We start from the raw sequence: 17,700 nt of genomic DNA, 5'->3' as shown, positions 1-17,700 counted from the left end.
TGTGGTCTTTGTGCCGTTAATGTTCTTACTCCTTTTGCCACTTTAGCACCCATAATCTTATTTTTCTTCTTAAGTATAGTGCATATTGTTGATGTGGCTTTGTTGTACTGCCTACAAAGTTCAACAACACGTGTACCGTTCTCATGCTTCCGAATGATCTCTTGTTTCTCCTCTATTGTCATCCTCACAGGAGCTTTCTGGCCTTTATCCTTACCACTGGCTTTCTTGGGACCCATGGTGAGATATATAATAACAAATTGTATAGACAAATCACCAAAAATCCAACAAAACACTGAAAATCCGCGAGAAGAATTGATGTGGGGGTAGTCACTGAGCGCCAGACAATAATAAACTGAGGGGCGGCGGGGCGGAGGGGCGACGAACGCGCTAGGTCGGCTGTACGCGTATCAACAAACTCGCGTCCAAACTCGCCTCCCGAAGTAACCCTCGCCTTCTGAGACAAATTTTTGGAGTAAATACACCTCGCCTTCCGAAAACCTCGCATAAAGGGACAATCGCATTCCGAGGTACCACTGTATAGCGATTATTAACCACTTTTATTATATAAATATATTACAATACACACTATTGAATAATATTACTGCAAAAAAACTAAGAAAAAATCAATCGGAGACATTGAAACAATTAGGTAATATCTTTGTGGCAACTCCCATCTGTCAATGCGGGTGACGCTGACCGGGTCTGACGACCGCTCTGTCAACGCCCACTTTTTGCCAGACTTCCTCGGTCAATTGCGCCCAAAATATGTCACCTACGATTTTTTTTTTATTTTTTCCGTGCTCTGGAGACACAAATTAACATGTTTAGAAGACGAAAAAAAAATGTTGAATTTTTTTTTTCTTGCGCACAGGGGTGTAAATGTCCCAAGGACCCCTGAGCAGTGTAAGGGTTAAGACGTCTGGCAAACATCCTCTGGATGTTTCCTGCCAGCCTGCAGGAACATCCTGCCAGCCTGCAGAAACATCCTGCCAGCCTGCAGAAACATCCTGCCAGCCTGCCTGCCAGCCTGCAGGCACAGCCTGCCAGCCAGCCTGCAGGCACATCCTGCAGGCACATCCTGCCAGCCTGCAGGCACATCCTGCCAGCCTACAGGCACATCCTGCCAGCCTGCAGGCACATCCTGCCAGCCTGCAGGCACATCCTGCCAGCCTGCAGGCACATCCTGCCAGCCTGCAGGCATATCCTGCCAGCCTGTAGGCACATCCTGCCAGCCTGCAGGCACATCCTGCCTAAAATATACGATGATGTACTGTACATTTAAGAAACAAATCTGGGTCACAGGTCTGTGGAGTGTGGTTAGGCTTATGGAGTCAGCCGGTCCCTCCCCCACCACCAACACACCTTCCCCTCTCCCCCACCCCAAACCCATACACACACACACACACACACACTCTCAAAGGTCACGTGGTTCACGGTTCACTTCAACACCCATATATCGCTTCCTGCCTGCCTGCCTCCTTCCCAGCCTGCCTGCCTCCTTCCTAGCCTGCCTGCCTGCCTCCTTCCCAGCCTGCCAGCCTGCTTCCTTCCCAGCCTGCCTGCCTGCCTCCTTCCCAGCCTGCCTGCCTGCTTCCTTCCCAGCCTGCCAGCCTGCTTCCTTCCCAGCCAGCCTGCCTCCTTCCCAGCCAGCCTGCCTGCCTCCTTCCCAGCCTGCCAGCCTGCTTCCTTCCCAGCCAGCCTGCCTGCCTCCTTCCCAGCCTGCCTGCCTGCCTCCTTCCCAGCCTGCCTGCCTGCCTCCTTCCCAGCCTGCTTCCTTCCCAGCCAGCCTGCCTGCCTCCTTCCCAGCCTGCCTGCCTGCCTCCTTCCCAGCCTGCCAGCCTGCTTCCTTCCCAGCCAGCCTGCCTGCCTCCTTCCCAGCCTGCTTCCTTTCCAGCCAGCCTGCCTCCCTCCCTGCCATCATGCTAACGGGTAGTGTGTGTTAGGCTTATCTTCGGGAATGAGCCGGTCTCACCCCCACCACCAACAAACCACCCGCCCCCCTACATCCCATCTCTCAAGGTCACGCGGTTCAACCGCGTGACTACCACTCACTCCCTGCCTGCCAGCCTGCCTGCCAGCCTGCCTGCAAGCTTGCCTGCCTGCCTGCCTGCCTGTGCCTGCCTGCCTGTGCCTGCCTTTCCCTCCCTAATTCTCACTACTTCCATCCCTTCCTGCCTACCTCCTAGCATCTCTCCCTACCTCCCCCTCCCTCTTAGCATCTCTCCCTACCTCCTAACATCTCTCCCTACCTCCCCCTCCCTCCTAGCATCTCTCTCTCCCCCTCTCTCACTGATTCCCCCCCCCCCCCCTCATTCATACTGCCTCCCACCTAAGCTCCATCGTCCATCCACCCACCAGTCAGCCATCACTGACGCAATGCGTGCATTTGGAGTCAACATGGTGCACAGATGTTTCTTGATTGTGCAGATATGTAAAACAAAAACACAGAATGAACATTCCAGCCTTATGGCAATTCAAAATAATTGGAATAATAGGCCGTGAATCTGTGAAGTCACAGTGGGCAAACTGGACCATCGCCCACCCACCACCACAAGCCGGCGTGACGCTTGGCGGACCCCTTCCTACCCGAACTTTGTTCGGGTAGCGGGTAGCATGACTCCCCAACCCCAATCGGGAAACTGGAAGTTTCGGATAACTAAAGTTCGGAAACCAAGTGGTGCTCTGTAGTTGATTATGGATATATTGTAATGAAATGCTCCTATTGTTAAGAAACACTTTTTTAAACGAGTCTTTTGTAATGAGCAGCTCTGAAAATCAGTTGATTACAGATAATGCTACATAATACACTTAATGTGTGTATATGTTACCACAAGTGAGGTACATAAAGGTATTTATGAGTAAGATGTAATTGTGTCTTTGACACTGATAAAATTAAGTACTGTGGTTTTATATACTGATAATTAGCTAAAAATATATACTGTACAAGTAAATAAATTTTACCTTGCACCGAGATCCACCAAGCCTGTATGGTGTGCGTTTCAGTATTTCGGAAATCTGGAACGATCTGGAATCTCTTATCTGCAATGAAACAATACATATTATTGCACTTACCAAAACATGGATGAATGTAGAAAATAGAGAACTATTAGATGAATATCAAATAAATGGATTTAATCTATTTCACACCGACAGATATATTAGACAAGGAGAGGGAGTAGCCATGTATGTTAGGTAATATTTGAAATGTAGTCTCGAAAAGACTACATTTCAACAGAAACGTGCCACACACCAGTCACAAGACTGAACCTTATCGAGGCCAAACGTCTAAATGAGAGCATGAACGAGTAAGAAATAATACTTTAACACCAGGCATCATACACACAATGAATGCACCTGCAGACACACAACGAGCACTATCAACATAGCAAAGATTACTCCATAAAAAAAAAATCATTAAATATGATTGACAATGAGATGAAATAATGCACAGTATGTCAATTTTGTGAAATTTTTTCATTACTGAACTAGGTTTTCAATGCTTACATTTGTTATTCTTGGCATTCTTTGCTTCATATCTGAAGCTTCGTTTTAAGTTTCCACTTCAGACGTGCCTTCCGCAGCTATGCATCTCCGGTTTGCAGCATCAAAATCATCTGCAATACCTGAATATAATTAATAATATATCAGTGAGATATATATTTATCATTACCTAGTAGTAGTGAACACTAAGAAATAACATAAATCAGCTTTCTAAAGAGATGTTTAATAATATGACACACATGATTTGGAACTTATAACTGGGTTAAGTACTTTGCACATAACTCTCAAGGAGCCATTAGGAAACCTTGCTTGTGATTAAAATATTATGCTGTTTTTAGATACTGTATGTGCAGCACAGTACCTCGCCTTTCCATACACCAGCACTGGCCCTCACCTCTTAATACACCACCACTGCCCCTCACCTCTCAATACACCAGTACTGTCCCTCACCTCTCAATACACCACCACTGCCCCTCGCCTCTCAATACACCAGCACTGGCCCTCGCCTCTCAATACACCAGCACTGCCCCTCACCTCTCAATACACCAGCACTGCCCCTCGCCTCTCAATACACCACCACTGCCCCTCGCCTCTCAATACACCACCACTGCCCCTTGCCTCTCAATACACCACCACTGCCCCTCACCTCTCAATACACCAGCACTGCCCCTTGCCTCTCAATACACCAGCACTGGCCCTCGCCTCTCAATACACCAGCACTGCCCCTCACCTCTCAATACACCAGCACTGCCCCTCACCTCTCAATACACCAGCACTGCCCCTCGTCTCTCAATACACCAGCACTGGCCCTCGCCTCTCAATACACCAGCACTGCCCCTCACCTCTCAATACACCAGCACTGCCCCTCGCCTCTCAATACACCACCACTGCCCCTCGCCTCTCAATACACCACCACTGCCCCTCGCCTCTCAATACACCACCACTGCCCCTCACCTCTCAATACACCACCACTGCCCCTCACCTCTCAATACACCACCACTGCTCCTCACCTCTCAATACACCAGCACTGCCCCTCGCCTCTCAATACACCACCACTGCCCCTCACTTCTCAATACACCAGCACTGCCCCTCACCTCTCAATACACCACCACTGCCCCTCGCCTTTCAATACACCACCACTGCCCCTCACCTCTCAATACACCACCACTGCCCCTCACCTCTCAATACACCAGCACTGCCCCTCGCCTCTCAATACACCACCACTGCCCCTCACCTCTCAATACACCACCACTGCCCCTCGCCTCTCAATACACCACCACTACCCCTCGCCTCTCAATACACCACCACTGCCCCTCACCTCTCAATACACCACCACTGCCCCTCATCTCTCAATACACCAGCACTGCCCCTCACCTTTCAATACACCACCACTGCCCCTCGCCTCTCAATACACCACCACTGCCCCTCACCTCTTAATACACCAGCACTGCCCCTCGCCTCTCAATACACCACCACTGCCCCTCACTTCTCAATACACCAGCACTGCCCCTCACCTCTCAATACACTACCACTGCCCCTCGCCTCTCAATACACCACCACTACCCCTCACCTCTCAATACACCAGCACTGCCCCTCACCTCTCAATACACCAGCACTGCCCCTCGCCTCTCAATACACCACCACTGCCCCTCACCTCTCAATACACCACCACTGCCCCTCACTTCTCAATACACCACCACTGCCCCTCACCTCTCAATACACCAGCACTGCCCCTCGCCTCTCAATACACCACCACTGCCCCTCACCTCTCAATACACCACCACTGCCCCTCACCTCTCAATACACCACCACTGCCCCTCACCTCTCAATACACCACCACTGCCCCTCACCTCTCAATACACCACCACTGCCCCTCACCTCTCAATACACCAGCACTGCCCCTCACCTCTCAATACACCACCACTGCCCCTCACCTCTCAATACACCACCACTGGCCCTCACCTCTCAATACACCACCACTGCCCCTCACCTCTCAATACACCACCACTGGCCCTCACCTCTCAATACACCACCACTGCCTCTCACCTCTCCATACACCACCACTGCCCCTCACCTCTCAATACACCACCACTGGCCCTCACCTCTCAATACACCACCACTGCCCCTCACCTCTCAATACACCACCACTGGCCCTCACCTCTCAATACACCACCACTGCCTCTCACCTCTCCATACACCACCACTGCCCCTCACCTCTCAATACACCACCACTGCCCCTCACCTCTCAATACACCACCACTGGCCCTCACCTCTCAATACACCACCACTGCCCCTCACCTCTCAATACACCACCACTGGCCCTCACCTCTCAATACACCACCACTGCCCCTCACCTCTCAATACACCACCACTGCCCCTCACCTCTCAATACACCACCACTGCCCCTCACTTCTCAATACACCACCACTGCTCCTCACCTCTTAATACACCAGCACTATAGCCAGCACCAGAATCTAATAATATTATAAAATATAAGTGTTTACTTACGATAATATTTGCGTGATTGCATGAAGCGTTTGTCTTCTTGCTGACTGCACGGACCACAAACTGACCGCTTTGTTGATGTTCCTGGCGGCGGATGACGCTGTGACGTCACAGGTGAGGGACGCTTTGCGCACTACTCAATCGTCGCTTGAACCCATCATAAAAGTTTTGTTATTTTTATTATTTTATTTTTATTTATTTTTATACAAGAAGTTACACTGGAGGTTAACAGAGAATATAGAAAATAAGTTGAATTAACATTCTTGTAAAGCCACTAGCACGCATAGCGTTTCGGGTAAATCTTTAAACTAACAGTTTTTTTTTTGATAAATTAACAGTAAAATTGATAAAAAAATGTTACCAGGTATTTTATAGCTTTTCTTTACAGGTACAGATAATTTTAAGTAAAATAATTACAGTAAAATCAACAAAAATGTTTACAGGTAATTTGAAGAAATATTGACACAAAAGCATATCAGAATAATACACAATAAAGAAACAAGGATTACTAGATACATGAGAATAGCATTTCAGGGTCATACATTGGTTCACTGAAGCACAATATGAGGATCATTTCGAGGAAAAGTTTCAAGGAATAATGCAGTAGAAAATGCACTCAATACAACAACCATGATATCAAATGATATCTTAGATTACAATGTTAAAGTAATATGGCTTAGGTACAAATATTGGGGGATTGAGTAGCACTAGATACAGTGTGAAGATAAAGCCCATGGTAGAAAACTATGAAGATGAAATTAGGTACTTTTTGGTTTTATTTTTGAATATGGCAAAAGTTGGACAGCTTTTCAAGTCATTAGGGAATAAGTTCCATAGACTAGGTCCCTTTATTTACATAGAGTGTTTACATAGATTAAGTTTGACTCTGGGGATATCAAAGAGATATTTGTGTCTGGTGTGGTGGGCATGTGTTCTGTTACATCTGTCCAGGAAGAGTTTCAGAACAGGGTTTACACTTAGCAAAAGGGTTTTATAAACGTAATTTACACAGGAGAATGTGTGAACTGAATTTATGTTTAGCATGTTGAGGGATTTAAACAGAGGAGCTGTGTGTTGTCTGAAAGTAGAGTTAGTTATTGTCCTGATAGCAGATTTTTGCTGGATGATGATGGGCTTGAGGTAGTTTGCAGAGGTTGAACCCCAAGCACAGCTACCATAAGTAAGATAGAGATAGATAAGTGCATAATAGAGTGAGAGAAGAGCAGAGTAGGGTACATAATATCTGATCTTAGAGAGTATACCAATTGTTTTAGAAACCTTTTTAGTTATGTGTTGTATATGGGTGCTGAAGTTGAGTCTCTTGTCTAAGTACAGGCCAAGAAACTTTCCATCATTTTTATTGCTAATGTTTACATTATCTATCTGAAGCTGAATTGCATTTGTTGATTTGCTTCCAAATAAGATGTAGTAGGTCTTTTCTATGTTTAGTGTGAGTTTGTTGGTTGACATCCACAAGTAGACTTTTTTTTAATTAATTGTTTACAACCTTATTTAACATGAGTGGGTTGGGGTCAAAGTAGATGAGTAGTATCATCAGCAAACAATATAGGTTTAAGTATGTTAGAGACATTAGGGAGATCATTGACGTATATAAGAAACAGGAGGGTCCTAGGATGCTGCCCTGTGGCACCCATACAGTTATTGGTAGAGTGGGAGAGGTTATATCATTGATGGGTACATATTAGTGTCTGTTACTAAGATAGGATCGGATATAGTTCAGGGCAAGGCCACGGATTCCATATTGGTGGAGTTTAAGTAAGAGGTCGTTATGGTTAACAGTATCAAAAGCCTTTCTCAGGTCAATGAAGAGTTCAATTGGAAACTCACTTTTGTCGAGGGCTGAGAAGATTAAGTCAAGCAGACTAACAATACCATCATTGGTACTCTTTTGGGAGCGGAAGCCAAACTGACAAGGACTTAGTATATTGAATTTTATAAGGGAGTAGAGCTGTTTGTAAAAAAAATTAAAATATTTTTGATAATATAGGTAGATTTGATATGGGTCTGTAATTATTTATGTCTGCCGTGTTACCTCCTTTATGAACTGGCGTTACTCTTGCTTTTTTAAGGATATCAGGGAAGGTATGATACTCTAGGGATTTATTGAACAGCAATGCTATGGGTGGTGCAAGGGCATGGGGGGCACTCTTGTATACCATCGATGGTATTTCACTAATGTTCCCCGCTATGGTTTTTAGCGAGTGAATGATGGACACAACATCTGGAGGGCTGACCGGAGAGAGAAGAGAGTTTGGATAGCTGCCTGAAAGATATGTGGTAACATGTGTCTGAGTCTCTGGGATTTTTCGGGCAAGGTTAGCACCAATCGATGAAAAGAAGCTATTAAATTCAGTTATTGTTTCAAGATCTGTTGCAGGTACTCACTTAGTTGTACTCACCTAGTTGTGCTTGCGGGGGTTGAGCTCTGGCTCTTTGGTCCCGCCTCTCAACCGTCAATCAACAGGTGTACAGGTTCCTGAGCCTATTGGGCTCTATCATATCTACACTTGAAACTGTGTAAGGAGTCAGCCTCCACCACATTACTTCCAAATGCATTCCATTTGTCAACCACTCTAACACTAAAAAAGTTCTTTCTAATATCTCTGTGGCTCATTTGGGCACTCAATTTCCACCTGTGTCCCCTAGTGCGTGTGCCCCTTGTGTTAAATAGCCTGTCTTTATCAACCCTGTCGATTCCCTTGAGAATCTTGAATGTGGTGATCATGTCCCTTACTAACTCTTCTGTCTTCCAACGAAGTGAGGTTTAATTCCCGTAGTCTCTCCTCGTAGCTCATAGCTCTCAGCTCGGGTACTAGTCTGGTGGAAAACCTTTGAACCTTTTCCAGTTTAGTCTTATGCTTGACTAGATATGGACTCCATGCTGGAGCTGCATACTCCAGGATTGGTCTGACATATGTGGTATATAATGTTTTGAAAGATTCCTTACACAAGTTTCTAAAGGCCGTTCTTATGTTAGCCAACCTGGCATATGGTGCTGATGTTATCCTCTTGATATGAGCTTCAGGGGACAGGTCTGGTGTGATAACCCCAGGTCTTTCTCTCTCTCTCTGACTCTTGAAGTATTTCATCTCCCAAATGATACCTTGTATCTGGTCTCCTGCTTCCTACCCCTATCTTCATTACATTACATTTGCTTGGGTTAAACTCTAACAGCCATTTCTTCGATCATTCCTGCAGCATGTCCAGGTTTTCTTGAAGCCTCAAGCTGTCCTCCTTTTTTTTTTTTTTTTTTTTTTTTCTTTCTTTTTTTTTTGAGATATATACAAGAGTTGTTACATTCTTGTACAGCCACTAGTACGCGTAGCGTTTCGGGCAAGTCCTTAATCCTATGGTCCCTGGAATACGATCCCCTGCCGCGAAGAATCGTTTTTTCATCCAAGTACACATTTTACTGTTGCGTTAAACAGAGGCTACAGTTAAGGAATTGCGCCCATTAAATCCTCCCCGGCCAGGATACGAACCCATGACATAGCGCTCGCGGAACGCCAGGCGAGTGTCTTACCACTACACCACGGAGACTGCACTCCTCTGTCTTAATCCTTCTCATAATTTTGGCGTCGTCAGCAAACATTGAGAGGAATGAGTCTATACCCTCTGGGAGATCATTTACGTATATCAAACAGGATAGGTCCGAGTACAGAGCCCTGTGGGACTCAACTGGTGATTTCACGCCATTCTGAGGTCTCACCTCTCACTGTAACTCTCTGCTTCCTATTGCTTAGGTACTCCCTTATCCACTGCAGCGTTCTACCAGTTACTCCTGCCTGTTTTTCCAGCTTATGCATCAACCTTTTATGGGGTACTGTGTCGAAGGCTTTCCGACAGTCCAAAAAATGCAGTCCGCCCATCTTTCTCTTTCTTGCTTAATCTTTGTTACCTGATTGTAGAATTCTATCAAGCCTGTAAGGCAAAATTTACCCTCCCTGAACCCATGTTGATGGGTTGTCACGAAGTCTCTTCTCTCCAGATGTGTTACTAGGTTTTTTCTCACAATCTTCTCCATCACCTTGCATGGTATACAAGTTAAGGACACTGGTCTGTAGTTCAGTGCCTCTTGTCTGTCTCCCTTTTTGTATATTGGTACTACATTAGCAGTCTTCCATATTTCTGGTAGGTCTCCTGTTTCCAGTGACCTACTATACACTATGGAGAGTGGCAAGCAAAGTGCTCCTGCACACTCTTTCAATACCCATGGCGAGATTCCGTCCGGCCTAACAGCTTTTCTCACATCCAGCTCCAATAGGTGCTTCTTGACCTCATCTCTTGTAATTTCGAACCTTTCCAAGGTCACCTGGTTTGCTGCCACCTCTCCTAGCGCCGTGACTTCTCCCTGTTCTATTGTAAAGACCTCCTGGAACCTTTTGTTGAGTTCTTCACACACCTCTTCGTCAATCTCTGTGTACCTGTCCTCGCCCACCCTAAGTTTCATCACCTGTTCCTTCACTGTTGTCTTCCTCCTGATGTGACTGTGTAGTAACTTTGGTTCGGTCTTGCCTTTATTAGCTATATCATTTTCATACCTTTTCTCAGCTTCTCTTCTCACTAACATACTCGTTCCTGGTTCTCTGGTATCTCTCTCTACTTTCTGGTGTTCTGTTATTACGGAAGTTCCTCCATTCCCTTTTGTTCAGCTCCTTTGCTTTCATACATTCCCTATTAAACCACGGATTCTTCTTTTGCTGGTGTATAACTACCCTTGGAGATTTTTTATTTTATTATGTGAATGTTGTTTAGCTTCTAGGATGTTAGAGATCTCTCTCCATGTGCTTTTCATGTTGCCTTTTGCTTCTTTGAATCTATTCTCGTAATAGGAACGCCTTGCTTTTCTTATTATCCTGGTAAGCACTAATGAGTACCTCTTTACTACTTCCTTTCCAACTAGGCCAATCCTAAGTTTTTTTTCATATTCATGTTTCTTGTCGATTGCTTTAAGCAAGTATGGCCAATACGCAACCTCGCCAGAGCAGTTTCCCACCGCCGGTTACGGTGGTAGGAGGATGGCCACGAGGAAACACAACATTTAGGAGTTCGGAGTTTGTTACCAGTAACAGACGACCAAGAAGCCTGCCAACGGGTAAGGATGGAGGAATGGATAACCGGGTAAAAGTCGGAATATGGAATACCTTTACGAGAGACGGGGCAAGAGCGGACAGCTTCCTTGGCGGCAGCATCCGCACGCTCATTTAAAGACACACCAATATGACTGGGAACCCAACAAAACTTAACCGACTTAAACTTACTGTGAACAAGAAACAGCCAATGCTGGATCTCGACAACAACGGGATGAACCGGATTAAAGGACCCGAGAGCCATGAGGGCACTACGAGAGTCAACAACAACCACAAAGGAAGACTGACAACGAGAAAGCAGGAGACGAAGAGCATAGAGAATAGCATAAAGCTCCTCTGTAAATATGCTAGTCTCCAGAGATAAGCGACACATATAAGTGCGATCAGGAAAAAGAACAGAGTAGCCAACACCGTCCGCAGACTTAGACCCATCGGTGAAGACAGAAACGGAGCGGGAGTGAGAAGAAAAGTGCTCAAGGAAAAGGCATTTTAGAACCGTAGGAGGGGTAATAGCTTTAGTGACGCGGGTCAAGGACGTACAAAACTGTGGAAGGGGGACTCTCCACGGGGGCAAAGAAGGAACTACACGAGGAGAAACATTAGAAACACGAACGGAAAGAGAATCCTGTAAGCGAGATAACCGGACAGACAGAGGGAGGTGGTGAAGAGGAACAGGAACTGCAGGAGGGGTAAAAGTTAAAGCACGACAGAGGCGAGAGGAAGGATGTTGCAAGGACCGAACAAGATAGCGAAGACAGTAGCGATCACGGCGGTCCTGGAGAGACAGGAAGCCAGTGTCAACATACAAGCTAAGGACGGGAGTCGAACAAAAGGCACCAGAACTGAGGCGCAGCCCAGTATGGTGCAAAGCATCAAGACGGTGAAGAGCAGAAGAGTAAGCAGGGCAACCATAATTTATTTATTTATTTATTTATTTATTTATATATATACAAGAAGGTACATTGGGTTTGTGAGAAAACATTGGATAGTACAGTATTTACATTCTTGTAAAGCCACTAGTACGCGCAGCGTTTCGGGCAGGTCCTTAATCTAGCAGATAATTTTAAGTAGGTAATTCCTATCAGAATTGATAAATGATAAAGATACATTGCAAGAGAAAAATGAGATGAGAGAGCTTAGTAAGTATATTAAAGCACATTGTTATATTAAAGCTCTGATTGATTACATTGACAGCTTGATTAGTAATTTAAACAAGATTAATAGACACCATACAGCAGATTGACAGCACATATAAGACAGCAATGATCACAATGGTAAAGATGTTCAGATTTCGTACATAAAGATTGGGAGACTGGGTAGCAAAAGATACAGATAAACAAGATTTATAAACACCATACAGCAGATTGGCAGCACATATAAGAAGACAGCAATGATCACAATGGTAAAGATGTTCAAATTGGGAACATAAAGGTTGGGAGATTGGGTAGCAATAGATACAGTGCAATTTTAAGGCAAAAAGTGAAAAACTATGAAGATGAAATTAGGTACTTTTTAGTATTGATTTTGAATGATGTAAAAGTTGGACAGCTTTTCAATTCAGTAGGGAGTGAGTTCCATAAACTGGGTCCCTTTATTTGCATAGAGTGTTTACACAGATTAAGTTTAACTCTGGGGATATCAAAGAGATATTTATTTCTGGTGTGGTGATAATGGGTCCTATTACATCTGTCCAGGAAGAGTTTCAGACAAGGATTTGCATTTAAGAACAGGGTTTTGTAAATGTAGTTGACACAAGAGAATTTGTGGAGTGAGATTATGTTTAGCATGTTTAGGGAGTTAAACAAGGGGGCTGTGTGTTGTCTGAAAGCAGAATTTGATATTATTCTGATAGCAGATTTTTGCTGGGTGATGATGGACTTGAGGTGGTTTGCAGTGGTTGAACCCCATGCACAGATACCATAGTTGAGATAGGGATAGATTAGTGCATAATATAGAGAGATGAGAGCAGAGTTAGGTACATAATATCTGATTTTGGAGAGTATACCAACTGTTTTAGAGACTTTCTTAGTTATGTGTTGTATGTGGGTACTAAAGTTGAGTCTCTTGTCTAGGAATATGCCAAGAAACTTTCCATCATTTTTGTTGCTAATGTTTACATTGTCTATCTGATGCTGAATTGCATTTGTAGATTTGCTTCCAAATAGGATGTAGTAGGTCTTTTCTATGTTAAGTGTTAGTTTGTTGGTTGACATCCATAAGTGGACATTTTTTAGTTCATTATTAACAACATCATTTAGTGTATGTGGGTTGGAGTTGGAGTAGATGAGGGTAGTATCATCAGCAAACAAAATAGGTTTCAGAATGTTAGAGACATTAGGCAGATCATTGATGTATATAAGAAATAGAAGAGGTCCCAAGATGCTGCCCTGTGTCACTCCAACGGTTATTGGTAGAATGGGAGAGATTATATTATTGATGGCTACACATTGGTGTCTATCACTAAGATAGGATTGGATATAGTCCAGTGCATGGTCTCGGATTCCATAATGATGGAGTTTACATAAGAGGTAATCGTGATTAACAGTATCAAAGGCCTTTCTCAGGTCAATGAAGAGTCCAATTGGAAACTCATTTTTGTCAAGGGCTGAGTAAATTATACCAAGGAGACTAATAATTGCATCGTTGGTACTCTTTTGAGAGCGGAAGCCAAACTGACAGGGGCTAAGAATGTCAAATTTTACGAGATAGGAGTAGAGCTGTTTGTAGATCATTTTTTCAAATATTTTTGATAGTATGGGAAGGTTCGATATTGGTCTATAGTTGTTTATGTCTGCCGGATTACCTCCTTTAGAACTGGCGTTACTCTTGCTTATTTAAGGATATCAGGGAAGGTATGACACTCAAGGGATTTGTTGAACAGCAGAGCTATAGGTGGCGCAAGGGCATGGGAGGCGCTCTTGTATACAATGGATGGGATTTCACTGATGTTCCCAGCTTTGGTTTTTACTGAGTGTATGATGGACACAACATCTGTCGGGCTGACTGGTGAGAGGAGAAGATAGTTTGGATAGCTGCCTGAGAGATATGTGTTGATATGTGTCTGAGTCTGTGGGATTTTACTTGCAAGGTTAGCACCAATCGATGAAAAGAAGCTATTAAATTCATTCGCCATTTCTAAGTCAGATGACGGTGTAAGGCCATCCTTAGAGAGTGTTATCTGGTTGTGGGAGTGTTGTTTAGTTCCCAGGATATTAGAGATGGTATTCCATGTGCTTTTCATGTTGCCTTTTGCTTCTTTGAATCTAGTCTCATAATATGAAAGTTTTGCTTTTCTTATGATACTGGTAAGCACTGATGAGTACCTTTTAACTACTTTCTTTGAAACTAGGCCACTCCTAAATTTCTTTTCGTATTCATGTTTTTTGTTGATTGATTTAATTATGCCACTTGTGAGCCACGGGTTATTTTTTCTTTTATCAGTAACTTGTTTTGGTAAGGAGGGGACAGTGAGTGTTGTAGAGGCTTAGAGTTTTGGAGAGAAAGAGGTTAGTTGATGAGTTTATATCCTGTGAATTATTAAATTCAGATTCCCAGTTAATATTGTGAAGTGCATTAGAGAGATTGCCTAAAGCTGATTTACTGTGTAGCCTGAATGAGAGTTTCTTGGTTTCTGGTGGTGCTTTGTCCATGTTTGCTATGAGGAAAGTAGGATAGTGGTCAGTTGTTCTGTCATAAATTACCCCAGATGTAAGGGGAGCTGTTATATTAGTCCATAGGTGATCCAGGGTAGTAGCAGATGTTTGAGTGACTCGGGTGGGCTTGGTGATTGTGGGGATTAGCATACAGGAGTGCATGCTGTTACGGAAATAGTCAACTTGAGGGTTGTTTTGAAGACCCAGGTCAATATTGAAATCACCTCCCAGAATGATGTGATATTTGTTGAGATTGTTATTTATGATAAGATTCCTTACATTGTCAGAGAATAAAGTTATGTTGGTATTAGGAAATCTATAGATGGCACCAATAGTCAGGGAGGATTTAAGGGATTTACTGGAGAACTTGGCAAAGGTATATTCACAATAGTCATCTCTATCACTAATAACACTATTGCAAATGAAGGTATCTTTGTAATATATTGCTGTACCACCACCTTTTTTATTAGGCCTGCAGTTATGAATGGCTTTATAACCAGCTAAATTGTAGAGTTGGGTATAGTCATTACTTAGCCAAGTTTCTGTTAAAATGATGAATGATAATTTAGTACCTAGTGCTGTAAGTAGTGCATTTATATCATCAAAATGTTTACCAAGTGACCTAACATTTTGGTTGTAAACTGATAAGCAGGTGCTATTTAGGAGTTTGTTTTTTGCAAGATTTGCTGTGTAATACCTGCAATAATGATGATCAATGTGCTGATTTGTGTGGATATGGGACAGAAGATTTCGATCAGGATCAATATCAGTAAGCATATAGATAAGATAATGTCACGATACAATAAGATAAGCAATTACAGGAACAGATAAATACTAAATCTGCTGTAAAATAGAATGTAATTATAGCAAAACACAACAATATAACAATACAATAAGAGCTTACAAAGTATTAAGTCTGCTAAAATTAGAGAATAATTATGGCAAAACACAACAATAAATGCAAGTAAACAAAAGAATTGAAACAATTAGAGGTAGAATAAAGGTCACTAGATAGCCATGGAGGATACACAAGTTTGGTGGAGAGAACAAAAAATCAGTAGAGACTGTCAAGATGAATATATAAAAAATTTGACAAATGATAATTGTAAAGTAAAATAATCTTAAAGATAATAAATTTTATTTAGCTTAGTTTTTAACCTATAATTAGTATGAACTTAATTAAAAGAACAAAATGAGATCAATAATTGATTTCAATAAATGACATAAATCAATACAATTAAATTTAAAATTTAAATGGAATAGGGTAAGATTAGATTTAAGAGTAAAATTTTACAATGAAACTGAGGTAGATGCTTGCATAAGTGCATGGAGACTTGATGGATTATTTAGGAAATTATATGAATGAGAGAACATTAGGTAAATGGTAAGGCAGAGACAGCACCTTAGACAAAGTTAGATTAAGTTAGGTTAGGCTCAGGCACTGAAAGAGTTATTTTAAGTACTGGCATTGGTCGGGTTCAGGTTTTCAGATATACCACAATCACTAAAGAAGGCCAGGAGTTGTTGGTCACATTTTATTTCATATCTTTTTCCTGTACTTTCCTTCTTCGCAAAAATCGTTCCATTCCTAGTGTAGCACTGCTTGATAAGACCAAGGTTTTGTTTGCGAATTTGACGCAGCCTGTAGAGGAGGGATCCACGTTGCTTTGTAAGACACTCATTTATATAGAGGTTGGTTTTATACTTAGCAGCTGATTGTATGAGGTCAAACTTCGCAAAGGGATTTGCAAGTTTGATGAGCATTCTCCTACTGCTACGGGGACTGTTTTTATCTATCCTGATAGCTGATTTGATTTCAACATTGACTCTGATCTTTGAATTAATTAGGGTGTGGGCTGTTACAACAATTCTCACCTTGTTGTTCATCAGGTAGATCAGTAGAGCTAATTATCAGGGAGTCATGAAGTTGTTGTTGCTCTTGGTCATCTTCGGAAGCCGCCTGGTGAATCTGAAGGAGATTGATCTGTTTTTCCAGCTTTTGAAGGAGGTCACTTTGAGCTGAGAGGGTTTCCTCGGCCTGAATCTTATGTATTTGATCCATTGCACCATTTGCAACAGTTTGTAAGTTGAGAATTTCTTGGTTGTTGTTCGTCGACGATTCAAGGAGGCGGTCTATGGTTTGTTGTTGTCGGGTGACTGTGGCTTGGAGGGCCGAAATAGCTTCAGATTGCATTTGCACAAGGTTGTGCAGTTTCTGGAGCCATGGGTTACTTCTGAGAGGTTTGAAGTTTAGACAGGGAGCCATACTTCACTAAAGTGTCACCATTACTCCAATATAACCATCACTCCAGCGTTACCATCGCTCCAGCGTTACCATCACTCCAGCGTCACCATCACTCCTGTGTCACAATCTCTCGTGTCACAATCACTCCTGTGGCATCATCACTCCAGAGTCACAATCAACCCAATGTTACCATCACTACAGCGTCATTATCACTCCAGCTTCACTATTACTCCAGCGTCCCACTTCACTACAGTGTCACCATCACTTCAATATCACCATCATTCCAGTGTCACCACTCCAATGTCACCATCACTACAGCGTCACCATCAATCCAGTGTCACCATCACTACACTACAGTGATGGTGTCACTATACTTTCCAACACTTTCACTTCTGATTGTCACATATGAGAGCTGAAGCCAAGTTCACATGTATAAACTTACTCCAAAAATACATAAAATTCCATTAACATAGTTGTCTTTAAATTATCCATCAAATTAATTTGATATATAACTGTTACGTGACATAATCCATGTTATTATATACAGAGCCTCTAACATTCTAGTGGCCGCGATGAGGACATCAGTTTGTTAAATGTCTCCAATATGGCTTTATATTTTCCACTTTTTTTGTGGTTTTACCAGTTTTGTGGTCATTTATGGAAGTAGCAGATATTGGCATAGGAC

General features: G+C 43.2%; 1 long non-coding RNA gene across 1 annotated transcript; it reads right to left on the bottom strand.

Moving 5' to 3' along the window:
• Positions 1-2,983: 2,983 nt before the first annotated feature.
• On the bottom strand, positions 2,984-6,165 carry LOC138357174 (uncharacterized). The gene is made up of 3 exons (XR_011224853.1): positions 6,010-6,165; positions 3,505-3,614; positions 2,984-3,039 (listed from the first exon to the last, which is right to left on the bottom strand). It is a non-coding gene; the product is annotated as an uncharacterized lncRNA (long non-coding RNA).
• Between the last annotated feature and the right edge of the window lie 11,535 nt (positions 6,166-17,700).

The sequence above is a fragment of the Procambarus clarkii genome, chromosome 76 (assembly GCF_040958095.1).
Source record: "Procambarus clarkii isolate CNS0578487 chromosome 76, FALCON_Pclarkii_2.0, whole genome shotgun sequence".
NCBI classification, from domain to species: domain Eukaryota; kingdom Metazoa; phylum Arthropoda; class Malacostraca; order Decapoda; family Cambaridae; genus Procambarus; species Procambarus clarkii.
Note: the sequence above shows the minus strand (reverse complement) of the source record. Positions and strands in the feature narration are given on the sequence as shown.